Below are 12,381 nucleotides of genomic sequence, written 5' to 3'. Positions count from 1 at the left end.
TTGAAATTGGGATTCTTTGTTACTTTTGAGTATATAACACCATTAAAATTGGGATTCTTTGTTACTTTTGAGTATATAACAAAAAGAAGTTACGCTTTGTTGTTAGTGTATAAAGCGTTTTTTTTTTCAAATATAAATAAAAAAACAAAAAACGCAACGTGCAAAGTAGGATTTATGGAAAAGTAGGATTTAGTGGGACCAGGACATTTGATTTGTTTTTTTAGTTTGGATTTGTTTTTTGGGAAAAAGTTTAGATTTTTTTTTTTTTTAAAAGTTTAGGTTTAGTTTGTTATATATAATATACATAACAAAGGTTTGTTATATATATGATAAAAGAATTAAAAAAGGTTTGTACCAAATTTTTTTTTAAAAAAAAAGGTGTGCTTTGTTACTGCAATCCATTTTTCATTTTTTTTTTGAAAGATGCAATCCATTTTTCATAAAAATTCAAAAAATATTTGAAATATGCTATGCAGGGGATCGAACAGGGGACCTGTTAGTTAATGTACATTAAATCAGTTAATAAAATGGCGCTTTTTTTAACCTATACGCGCTATCTTTCTCAAGCATACAATAGCGCTTTTTTTAACCTATAAGCGCTATTTAAGGTTGATTTATATATAGCGCTTTTCATAAAAAGTGCCATATACGATTAATCTTGTTTTTTATTTAAATAACTATTATTTTTATTTAGCCTATATTGACGCTTTCAATACAAAGCGCTATATATACTTAAAATGATAGATAGCGCTTTTTCAAAAAAGCGCTAGCTAAGACCTCCGTGTTTTAATTTATAGCGCTTTAGTGTTAAAAGCGCTATTTATGAGGCGCTATATTTTCCCAATTTTGTAGTAGTGACTTGACCTGATTTCAATGCCTGTAAATGGCTCAAGTCCCATTTCTTCTCTGGTCTTCCCTTCCAGTTCGGGATAAATCAACACCATTTGACTTTCTTCAGTTATAGACGCAGCTTTGTCATAAACCTTGGCCCTCACCCAGAAGTGTCTTACCAATGCTTCGTATGTTGGTCCATTCAACATCTTGAAGTAATGCATAAGTTCCTGCTCTTCATAGTAGCTTCTGATCCAACACTCATGGAAGGCGAGTGATTCAAAATCCACCGGATTTTCTATTTGAACTTGTAGTTCCCATTCTTCCAATTTCATGCTTCTTCCTTTGTAGTCAAATTCAGGGACCATCCATGAAGTAGATTCTGAAACTTTTCGTTGCGAGCTTGATGATGCCATTTGATGATTGACGAAGATTTGAAGAAGATGAAGATTTTAGGGTTCTAAGGTTGAGAAGAATGCGCTTACTTCGCAAGAGGTTTGAGAGCAAATGTGTTTGTTGTGAGTGAGTAGTGTGTGAATTGACAAAGTGTTAAAAGTAAAACGATTGCAATTCAAAAGAGACAAACAAACATAACATTAATGACAAAAATTGGGGGCGCGTGAAAAGTACTTTCAAAGCTATTAAATCATCATTGCCCTTTTAGTTATACACCAACACATACAGGCCACGTAAGAAGTTCACAGAGTAACTACCAAGTTAGTGGGCCAAAAGTTACTTTTTAAAAGGTAACTTCCAACGTTTCCACTAATTCAACTATTCAGAAGCAATAAATCCAGCTTCTGGACTTCAGATGCTGACGTCATCATCAGAAGCGAGTTTTCCTCAGAACCTCAATAAAGAGCTTCTGATGGACTACTGCTTCTGAACTAACTTCAGAACCTAAAATCCTATTCAGGAGCAAGCAAGCATTTAATCAGATACAAAGTGCATGTTCAAATTTTTCTTTATAAAATCAAATCTTTCAACAGTTAAAGGCTTAGTAAATATATCAGCCCATTGATTTTCAGTATCAATGAATTGTATATCTAAAATTCCTTTTTGAACATAATCTCTGATAAAATGGTGTTTGATTTCAATGTGCTTCGCTCTTGAATGCAAAATTGGATTTTTAGACAAACAAATAGCAGCAGTATTATCACAATAAATGGGAATACTGTTAGCAGTTATCTGATAATCTTCCAACTGATGTTTCATCCAAAGTAGTTGTGTACAACAACTTGCAGCTGAAATGTATTCTGCTTCTGCTGTAGACATAGCAATAGTTGTTTGTCTTTTGCTAGCCCAGGATATAAGATTATCACCCAGAAATTGACAATTGCCACTGGTTGACTTTCTTTCAATCCTATCACCAGCATAATCAGCATCACAGAATCCAATTAGCTTATAATCTAAGGATTTCCTATAAAGGAGTCCAAGATTGGTTGTTCCTTTCAAATACCTGAAGATTCTCTTGACAGCAGTCATATGAGATTCTCTAGGATCTGATTGGAATCTTGCACACAAGCATACACTGAATAAAATATCTGGCCTAGATGCAGTGAGGTATAACAAAGAACCAATCATACCTCTATACAGCTTCTGATCTACTTTAGTTCCTTCATCTTCTTTGCTCAGGTTGCACGTAGGATGCATTGGAGTGTTCATCACTTTACAATCTTCAAGTTTGAACTTCTTCAGAAGCTCCTTTGTGTACTTTGATTGATGAACATAGACTCCATCTTTGCATTGATTGATTTGAATGCCAAGGAAGAACTTCAGTTCTCCCATCATGCTCATTTCAAATTCATCCTGCATTAACTCAGAAAATTCCTTGCAAAGAGATGCATTAGTAGAACCAAATATTATATCATCAACATATATTTGCACAACAAGAATATCTTTCCCAAGGGTCCTTCTGAAGAGTGTAGTGTCAACCTGTCCTCTCTTAAAATCATTTTTGATTAAGAAATTACTTAGTCTATCATACCAAGCTCTGGGAGCTTGTTTCAAGCCATATAGTGATTTCTTCAATTTAAAAACATGGTCAGGATATTTAATATCCTCAAATCCAGGAAGTTGCTTAACATACACTTCTTCTTCTATGACACCATTGAGAAATGCACTCTTGACATCCATCTGATATAATATTATGCCATGATTAACTGCATAGGAAAGAAGTAACCTGATTGCTTCCAATCTTGCAACTGGAGCAAACGTTTCAGTGTAATCAATGCCTTCTTGTTGACTATACCCTTGTGCAACAAGTCTGGCTTTGTTTCTTGTTACTTCACCTTGCTCATTCAGCTTGTTTCTGAATACCCATTTTGTTCCAATAATGTTCTTGTGCTGAGGTTTGGGTACCAGATCCCACACATCATTTCTTTGAAATTGATTCAACTCTTCTTGCATAGCTAGGATCCATCCATCATCTGAAAGTGCTTCATCAACTGTTGTAGGTTCAATCATTGAGATTAGTCCAATCATTGACTCTTCTTGTCTGAAATGTGATCTTGTTCTTCTTGGACTATCTTTGTTTCCAATGATTAGCTCTTCAGGATGTGAAGACTTGTGTTTGAATGTGTTTCTGGGAGGATCTTCTTGATGTGAGTCATCTTGTGCTTCATCAGAAGCAGCTTCATCTTGTGCTTCTGATGTGGGTTCAGCTTCTGGACTATCTTCAGACTCAGCTATCTGATCAGGTTCTGGAGTAGCTTCAGGAACCTGTATCTCTGCAAAACTTTCACCTTGCTTTGAAGTTTTATCTTCAAGCTCTTTGTCATCAAATTTAACGTGCATAGATTCTTCAACACAGAGTGTTTCTGAATTATACACCCTGTATGCCTTTGACCTTTCAGAGTAACCTAAAAAGATTCCTCTTTGGGCCTTGGCATCAAATTTCTTTAGGTAGAGCTTGTTGTTCAGAATGTAACATGTACATCCAAATTGATGAAAGTAAGAGATATTGGGTTTTCTTCCTTTAAAGAGTTCATATGCTGTTTTCTCCAAAATAGGTCTAATATAGATCCTGTTTTGAACATAGCATGCTGTATTCACTGCTTCTGCCCAAAAATGTTTTGGTAAATTGTTTTCATGAATCATGGTTCTGGCCATTTCTTGTAAAGTTCTATTCTTTCTCTCTACAACCCCATTTTGTTGTGGTGTTCTAGGAGAAGAGAATTCATGGAAAATTCCATGTTTTTCACAAAAAGCTTCAAATGGCTCATTTTCAAATTCTCCACCATGATCACTTCTGACTTTCAAAATTTTTGATTCTTTTTCAGATTGAATTTGAGTGCAGAAGCTACTGAATACATCACACGCAACATCTTTACTCTTTATGAATTTCACCCAAGTCCATCTGCTGTAATCATCAACAATGACTAATCCATATCTACTTCCATATAAGGATGCAGTACTTACTGGTCCAAATAAATCAATATGGAGTAATTCTAAAGGTCTTGAGGTTGAAACAATATCTTTTGTTTTAAAAGATGATTTTACAATTTTCCCTCTCTGACATGCACCACAGAGTGCATCTGAATAATAGTCAATGTCTGGTAGCCCTTTCACAAGTTGTAACTTACTAAGCTTAGAGATTAACCTCCAGTTAGCATGTCCCAACCTTCTGTGCCACATCCATTTCTTATCATTCGCTGATAGTAGGCACATCACCTTCTGATCAGCCAGTTCAGAAAAATTGATTTTATAGACATTGTCAACTCTCTTTCCTTTGAACACAATGGATTTGTCTTCCTTGTTGATTACTGTACAGTTGGGTTTTTCAAAAAGCACATCATAACCATTATCACAAAATTGACTAATGCTCAAAAGGTTATGTTCAAGACCATCTACCAACCATACATTATTAATTGAGGTAGAGGAATTACCAATAGTTCCTGTACCTATGATCTTGCCTGACTGGTTGCCTCCAAATTTCACATTTCCTCCCTCTTTCATTGTTAGGCTGAGGAACATGGACTTGTCTCCTGTCATGTGTCTTGAGCAACCACTGTCTAGGTACCATGATCTTTGCTTTGGCACTGCTCTTAGACATACCTCGTTTTCATCTTCTGAGTCTGAATCTGATCCAGCTTCTGAAGTTGCTGTTGCTACCAACCCAACAACTACCTTTGCATCTTCATCAGCTTCCTCTTTATCAGATCCAGATTCACTACCCAAATCATCCCAGGTTGCCATTAAACTCTGCTTAATCTGCTTCTTGAATTTGCTTGGTTTGAATGTAGACCTCTTTGACTTGTCCTTTGACTTTTCTCTTTGAAGATCAGGGCATTCAGCAATGAAGTGACCTGGCTTCTTACAGTTGAAGCATCCCTTCTGATCTTCTTTCCTTGAGCTTCTGGAGTTACCCCTTCTGGAGAGAAACTTTCTGTTCTTCTTGGCCAGATATTGAAGTCTGTTTGAGAGCATGGCCATTTCTGCAGCATCTGGTTCAGAGTCTGAACTTGACTGTTCTTCCTCTTCAAATTCAACCACTTTGAGAGCTTTTGATGACTTGCCTTTGGATGGAAGAGCTATTGATTTACTCTTCTTAGTAGACTCATGTTCATTAAGACTTAACTCATGAACTTTGAGAGAACTAACAAGATCTTCGACACTTAAAGTGTTTAAATCTTTAGCTTCCTCAATGGCAGTCACTTTTGGTCTCCATCTGGCAGGTAAGCTTCTGAGTATCTTGCTTACATGATCAGAAGCAACATAGCTCTTCTTTAGAATCTGTAGACCAGAAACTAAGGTTTGAAACCTTGAGTACATCTCCTCAATAGTTTCATCATCCTTCATTTTGAATAACTCATACTGATGTACAAGCAGGAGAGCCTTTGCTTCTTTGACCTTCTTGCTCCCTTCATAATTTGAACAGAGAGAAGCAAACATAGCTTTAGCAGTGGATTTGTCACTCATCTTCATGTATTCTGCTTTGGGTATGGCAGTGACAAGAGCTCCTCTGATAATATGATGCTTCTTGTAAAGTTTCCTCAGTTCTGGAGTATGTTTCTTTCTATCCACAACAGCTCCTTCTTCATCAAGGACTAAATCACCAACACCATCTTCCAGAATATCCCATAATTCTTCATCTAGGCTCATGATGTAACTGTAAAAGTTGGTCTTCCACCAAGAGAACTCTTCAGCATCTCCATTGAACTTTGGAACTTTTCCAACACTGGTTTTCTTACTATCACTATAATCATGTGAGACATGTTTATAGCTAGTATCACTAGAACCAGTAGGAGGAGGAGTAGACATGTTTTTCTCAGATCTTTGATTGTTGCACGGTTAAGTGTTACACAACAGACCAAGGCTCTAGATACCAATTGAAGGTGAGAAAAACACAAGAAGGGGGGTTGAATTGTGTTTTAGAAAAATTCTTCGTTTCTCCTAAAAACTGAACACACTGATCAGAAGCTAAGCGAGACAGCTTCTGAAGTGATAATCAGAATCTAAATGCAGCGGAATAAAACAGAGAGAGAGAGAGAAGAAGAACGACACAAAGCAATTATACTGGTTCCTTCCACAATCCGGAAGTAGTCCAGTCCCCCTTGCACTTCCAAGGAGATTTCACTATGAGTAATATCTGATTACAAATGCTCAAGCACACAAGCAAGAGACTTCCAATGCTCAAGCACACAAGCAAGAGACTTCCTTTGCTCAAGAACACAATCAAGAGACTTCCTGCTCAAGCACAACTGCAAGAGACTTCCTAACTAAACAAAATTACACAGAAAATTGTTTAAGGTTGAACACTTGATATACAATCAGAGGTGCTCACAATACAAATCAGATACAGACTCAATGGACTTAAGAATTTCTAAGATATGACTTTGAGACACAGAAATTCTAAGTGAATGCAGAACAATTTCAGCAGAGGTTTGGTACTTGTGAAAATCTTGTGAGTCTTTCGTTCAGCGTTCTTGCATTACCAATTCTCTAGGTCTTCACTCCTTTATATAGAGGTGTGAGAGAGACGTTGTGAAATTGCCAGCACACCAAAGAGTCGTTGTTGAAGCTTGATCTTTCACCAATAATCTTTTGCCTGATTTGGCTGTTGTCCTATGAAGAACAAATTTGAAATCCATTCCTTATCCAAAGGAACATCTATGCAGGCGAAACCGTATTCTGGAGCTGTTTTCTTGTCCTGTAGCGCGGACACAAAACAGAGTAGTGGAGAACGTGGTTGTACAATTCGTACAAAGTACAGTGTCAACGCTTTCGTCCAAATTGCAAACACACGCCTTCAAACACCTTTGAAATGACCGTTGCAAACTCCACTAATCCTTTGTTTGTGTTTTCGAATCCAATAGACAGCTTTTGCATTGATAATTCTTCAATTCTTGATTCTTTGCAAATCCAGTTGATATTCAGCTTCTGGTGAAATGGCTTCTGATGAGGCAGCTTCTGATGATGCAGCTTCTGATGATATGACTTCTGCAGCTTCTGATGACGCAGCTTCTGATGATGTGGCTTCTGGACCTCTTGTCTTCAGAAGCACTATTCTTCAGGAGCAGCTTACTTCAGGAGCGCTATTTCTTCAGGAGCAGCTTGACTTCAGGAGCGCTTTTTCTCTTCAGTAGCAAGTTGCCTTCAGGAGCGTCCAAGCTTCAAATTTTTGTTGTTTCCATAGCTCTTTATTTGCTCATTCAGAACCAATGATGATGTAACTTTATAATTATGGTCCTGTACACTTGAACAAATATTAGCTAGTCCAATTTACAATTTTTAATACCTTGTTATCATCAAAACCCTTTAAGGTTCATTGTTAAACACATTTTGTTCCAACAATCTCCCCCTTTTTGATGATGACAAACAAAAGTATTTAAAATTGATCAATTGTTGTTAATCTAATTAACAAGTTGACTTTGGGGTTCTGAGGTTTGTAAGCTCAGAATCTGAGGTTTGTAAGCTCAAACTCCCCCTGAGTCTGATAGTCTTTAAGGTGAGGTTTGTAAGCTCCCCCTAAGTTCTATCCAGGTTAATTAAATTCATTTTTCGCGCAATAATATTATCAGAGCTTAAAAACAAAATTGAATCATTGAAAGAATTAACTTATAGATAAGAAGAATGGTTCAATTAATTTTACTTGAATTTTGATACTCCTTCGTTCGTTCATAGCTTATACCAATAAGGTAAAAAAAAAATGATAGAAGGTTTTCAAAAATTTCAAATGCCATTAATGGGGCTCAGAGCCTTTAAATACTTGTCACATATACTCCCCCTTTTGTCATTATCAAAAAAAATTAAAATAAATTTAAGCATAAAAGACAAAAAGATATGAGAAAAACTCAAACAGGAGAGAGTATAAAAGAAAGTGAACTAAATAAGTCAGAGCAAAATATATGAACATGTATATCAATTGTCAGAAGCAGCTAAACAGTCAGAATCAGTAAGCATTCAGAAGCAAGAGAAATAAGACAAGATGGTTTCAGAAGCAAGGACTAAGAAATTTTAAAACAGACAACAAACAAAGAAAAACACAAGGGTGTGCAACTAAGGGTTGGTTTGTTGTTGTTTCTTCATCTCTTCCATTTCTTCAATCTTCTTCTTCAACAGTTCTTCAAGTTGTTGTTGCCTCTGAAGAAGAGCTTGTTCCCTTTCTCTAGCTTCTTGCTGCTGCTGTGCCATCTGTTTCTTCAGAAGCTTACACAACCTGGCTTCTCTGGTCAAGTAGTCCGTTTCTGAGAAGAAAGGCTGGTTTGCCAGGAGCAGTGTAGAACTTCTTACTCTGAGACTCTGATTCAGATGCTCCATTAACTTCCTGACAGAAGCTTCCTTGCTTCTGATGCACTTAGCCCTTAAGCTTTCAATTAGCTCAGTTGCCCGGTTCTGAAGTGATGCCCAGGAGTCTTCATATGCACTTGTGAAATCAATTGTCCTTCGTTGATCCACAAGATTATGCAATTGACTAAGGATTGTCAGTAGCTCAGAAGTAATATATCCAGATTCCAGGATGTTTGTGGGTGGTTGTTCAAGGATTTCAAGATCAGAATCACTGATTTCCAAATCTTGAAAAGGGTTAGGAATTGGAATGGTAAAGTGTGTTTGAGTGTTTGAAGATGAAGGCTGGTCAGAGGCAATGTGAGTGGTAGTGGTTGAGGCTTGAACATTGACTAGAGAGATGTCAACATCCATGGGAGTTGGTTCTGGGGAGTGTTCAGGTAAAGGTTGAAATTCAGTTTCAGTTGGTGGTTGTTGTGGTGAAGTTGATGTATGAGTGTTGAGTTGGGGGTCAATGGTAGCTGTTGGTGATTGTGGGGGTGTTGTGGGTTTATGTGGTTCAGGTGTTTGTTGATGGGGGTTTTCTGAAACAACATTTTCAGAAGCAGCTGCTTCTGGAGTTGCTTCAGAGGCCTTTTCTGAGGTAAACTCAACATTTTCTGGAGGAATCATGTTGAGAGGTTGAATGTTAAGGGGTTGAGGGTTAAGGCGAAAGATAGTCTCAATGACTCTTTCTCTCTGCACAGCCATTTCAGCCAACTTCTCATTAATTATGTGACCAACTGGTTCATAAGTAGTTGACTGAGAGGGCTTTTTGTTGGTTTTGGTTGATGTTGGCTGGCTTTTTACTGGTTTTTGAAAGAGTTGGGCTAAGGGTATATCATCATCAGAATCATCAGAATCTGATAATGGTGAGGATGCGGAATCTGATGATATATTAATTACCTTCTCTGGTTCAGGATCAGAATCCTCTTTAACAGACTCACTGGTCATCAGCAACAGTTGCTTGGCTTCTGAAACTACAGACTCTTGTAGCTCAGCAGCAATCTCCATAGCTTTTCCAATAGCTTCTGACACAATAGTAGCAACTTCAGTCTTCTTAGAAACATGAGGGAAGTTCTTGGTCCTCCTTACTGCTTGCTTCCTTTTCTTCTTTGGTATTGCAGGTTGATCAAGAGTAATGCCAACATCCATGATCATCCTGGAATCCATGTCTTTAATGGCTTCTTCAATAGAAGGTACTGATGAACTACCAATTTTGAGCTTGTCAGTAGCAACTTTTGCCTTTTTAGCAGATTGTTCAACCTCTAGATATTGCTCTGCAGTCATCTTTCTTTTTGACTTTCTGCCTCTGGCTCGTGGCAGAGCACCACCATACATTTCCTCTGGAATATCTTCCAATCTGATTCTCTGATTGGTTGCCTCAAAATGTTCCTTGATATAGTACATCTGCACTTCAATGGGATCCTTCTTGCAGATGGGTGGAAAGTCCTTCATAAGATCAGACTTAACAAGTGATTCACTCAAATCTGTATGAAGCTTGGTGACAGCAGGGATCAACTTCATATTCTTGAGGGTTTGTGCATTAATGAACTTTCCAGTTTTAGTATCAAGCAGCTCATCTGTGAAGGCTTCAGCACTGCTCAGCTTGTCCAAGACTCCTCCTTGATAGAATATTTCTGACAAGAGTCTTCCATAAGGTACCCAGGTTCTATTCTGCAGCTGACTCTGTTTCAGACACTCTATCAAGTATTTGAACATATATTTTGGCACGTTCACTTTCTCCTTCTTAATGAAGTGCTGAAGAAAGACCTTCTGTGCCAAATTGGGTTTCTCACTTCCACCACATGGGAGTAAGTCCTCATTCTGAATCTTCAGAAGCAGCTTCTTATCCATGCTTAGATCAGCATACTTTCCTGCTTGCGTTGAGTTGTACAGTGCCAAGTTTACTTTTTCCTTCCAGAGGCGTTCTTCAGCTGTATTTGAGAGATCAATTCCAGAGTATTTTCCAGAGGCCTCTCTACAGAGTACAGCTTCTATCTGCCATTCCGCAATTCTTACTGGAATACCACAAGACCTGATTTCAATGCCTGTAAATGGCTCAAGTCCCATTTCTTCTCTGGTCTTCCCTTCCAGTTCGGGATAAATCAACACCATTTGACTTTCTTCAGTTATAGACGCAGCTTTGTCATAAACCTTGGCCCTCACCCAGAAGTGTCTTACCAATGCTTCGTATGTTGGTCCATTCAACATCTTGAAGTAATGCATAAGTTCCTGCTCTTCATAGTAGCTTCTGATCCAACACTCATGGAAGGCGAGTGATTCAAAATCCACCGGATTTTCTATTTGAACTTGTAGTTCCCATTCTTCCAATTTCATGCTTCTTCCTTTGTAGTCAAATTCAGGGACCATCCATGAAGTAGATTCTGAAACTTTTCGTTGCGAGCTTGATGATGCCATTTGATGATTGACGAAGATTTGAAGAAGATGAAGATTTTAGGGTTCTAAGGTTGAGAAGAATGCGCTTACTTCGCAAGAGGTTTGAGAGCAAATGTGTTTGTTGTGAGTGAGTAGTGTGTGAATTGACAAAGTGTTAAAAGTAAAACGATTGCAATTCAAAAGAGACAAACAAACATAACATTAATGACAAAAATTGGGGGCGCGTGAAAAGTACTTTCAAAGCTATTAAATCATCATTGCCCTTTTAGTTATACACCAACACATACAGGCCACGTAAGAAGTTCACAGAGTAACTACCAAGTTAGTGGGCCAAAAGTTACTTTTTAAAAGGTAACTTCCAACGTTTCCACTAATTCAACTATTCAGAAGCAATAAATCCAGCTTCTGGACTTCAGATGCTGACGTCATCATCAGAAGCGAGTTTTCCTCAGAACCTCAATAAAGAGCTTCTGATGGACTACTGCTTCTGAACTAACTTCAGAACCTAAAATCCTATTCAGGAGCAAGCAAGCATTTAATCAGATACAAAGTGCATGTTCAAATTTTTCTTTATAAAATCAAATCTTTCAACAGTTAAAGGCTTAGTAAATATATCAGCCCATTGATTTTCAGTATCAATGAATTGTATATCTAAAATTCCTTTTTGAACATAATCTCTGATAAAATGGTGTTTGATTTCAATGTGCTTCGCTCTTGAATGCAAAATTGGATTTTTAGACAAACAAATAGCAGCAGTATTATCACAATAAATGGGAATACTGTTAGCAGTTATCTGATAATCTTCCAACTGATGTTTCATCCAAAGTAGTTGTGTACAACAACTTGCAGCTGAAATGTATTCTGCTTCTGCTGTAGACATAGCAATAGTTGTTTGTCTTTTGCTAGCCCAGGATATAAGATTATCACCCAGAAATTGACAATTGCCACTGGTTGACTTTCTTTCAATCCTATCACCAGCATAATCAGCATCACAGAATCCAATTAGCTTATAATCTAAGGATTTCCTATAAAGGAGTCCAAGATTGGTTGTTCCTTTCAAATACCTGAAGATTCTCTTGACAGCAGTCATATGAGATTCTCTAGGATCTGATTGGAATCTTGCACACAAGCATACACTGAATAAAATATCTGGCCTAGATGCAGTGAGGTATAACAAAGAACCAATCATACCTCTATACAGCTTCTGATCTACTTTAGTTCCTTCATCTTCTTTGCTCAGGTTGCACGTAGGATGCATTGGAGTGTTCATCACTTTACAATCTTCAAGTTTGAACTTCTTCAGAAGCTCCTTTGTGTACTTTGATTGATGAACATAGACTCCATCTTTGCATTGATTGATTTGAATGCCAAGGAAGAACTTCA

The sequence above is a fragment of the Medicago sativa genome, chromosome 4 (genome assembly GCF_051527215.1).
Source record: "Medicago sativa cultivar Bolivia chromosome 4, Bolivia_mono, whole genome shotgun sequence".
Lineage (NCBI taxonomy): Eukaryota > Viridiplantae > Streptophyta > Magnoliopsida > Fabales > Fabaceae > Medicago > Medicago sativa.
The sequence above is the reverse complement of the archived record's forward strand: the minus strand, read 5'-3'. Positions refer to the sequence as shown.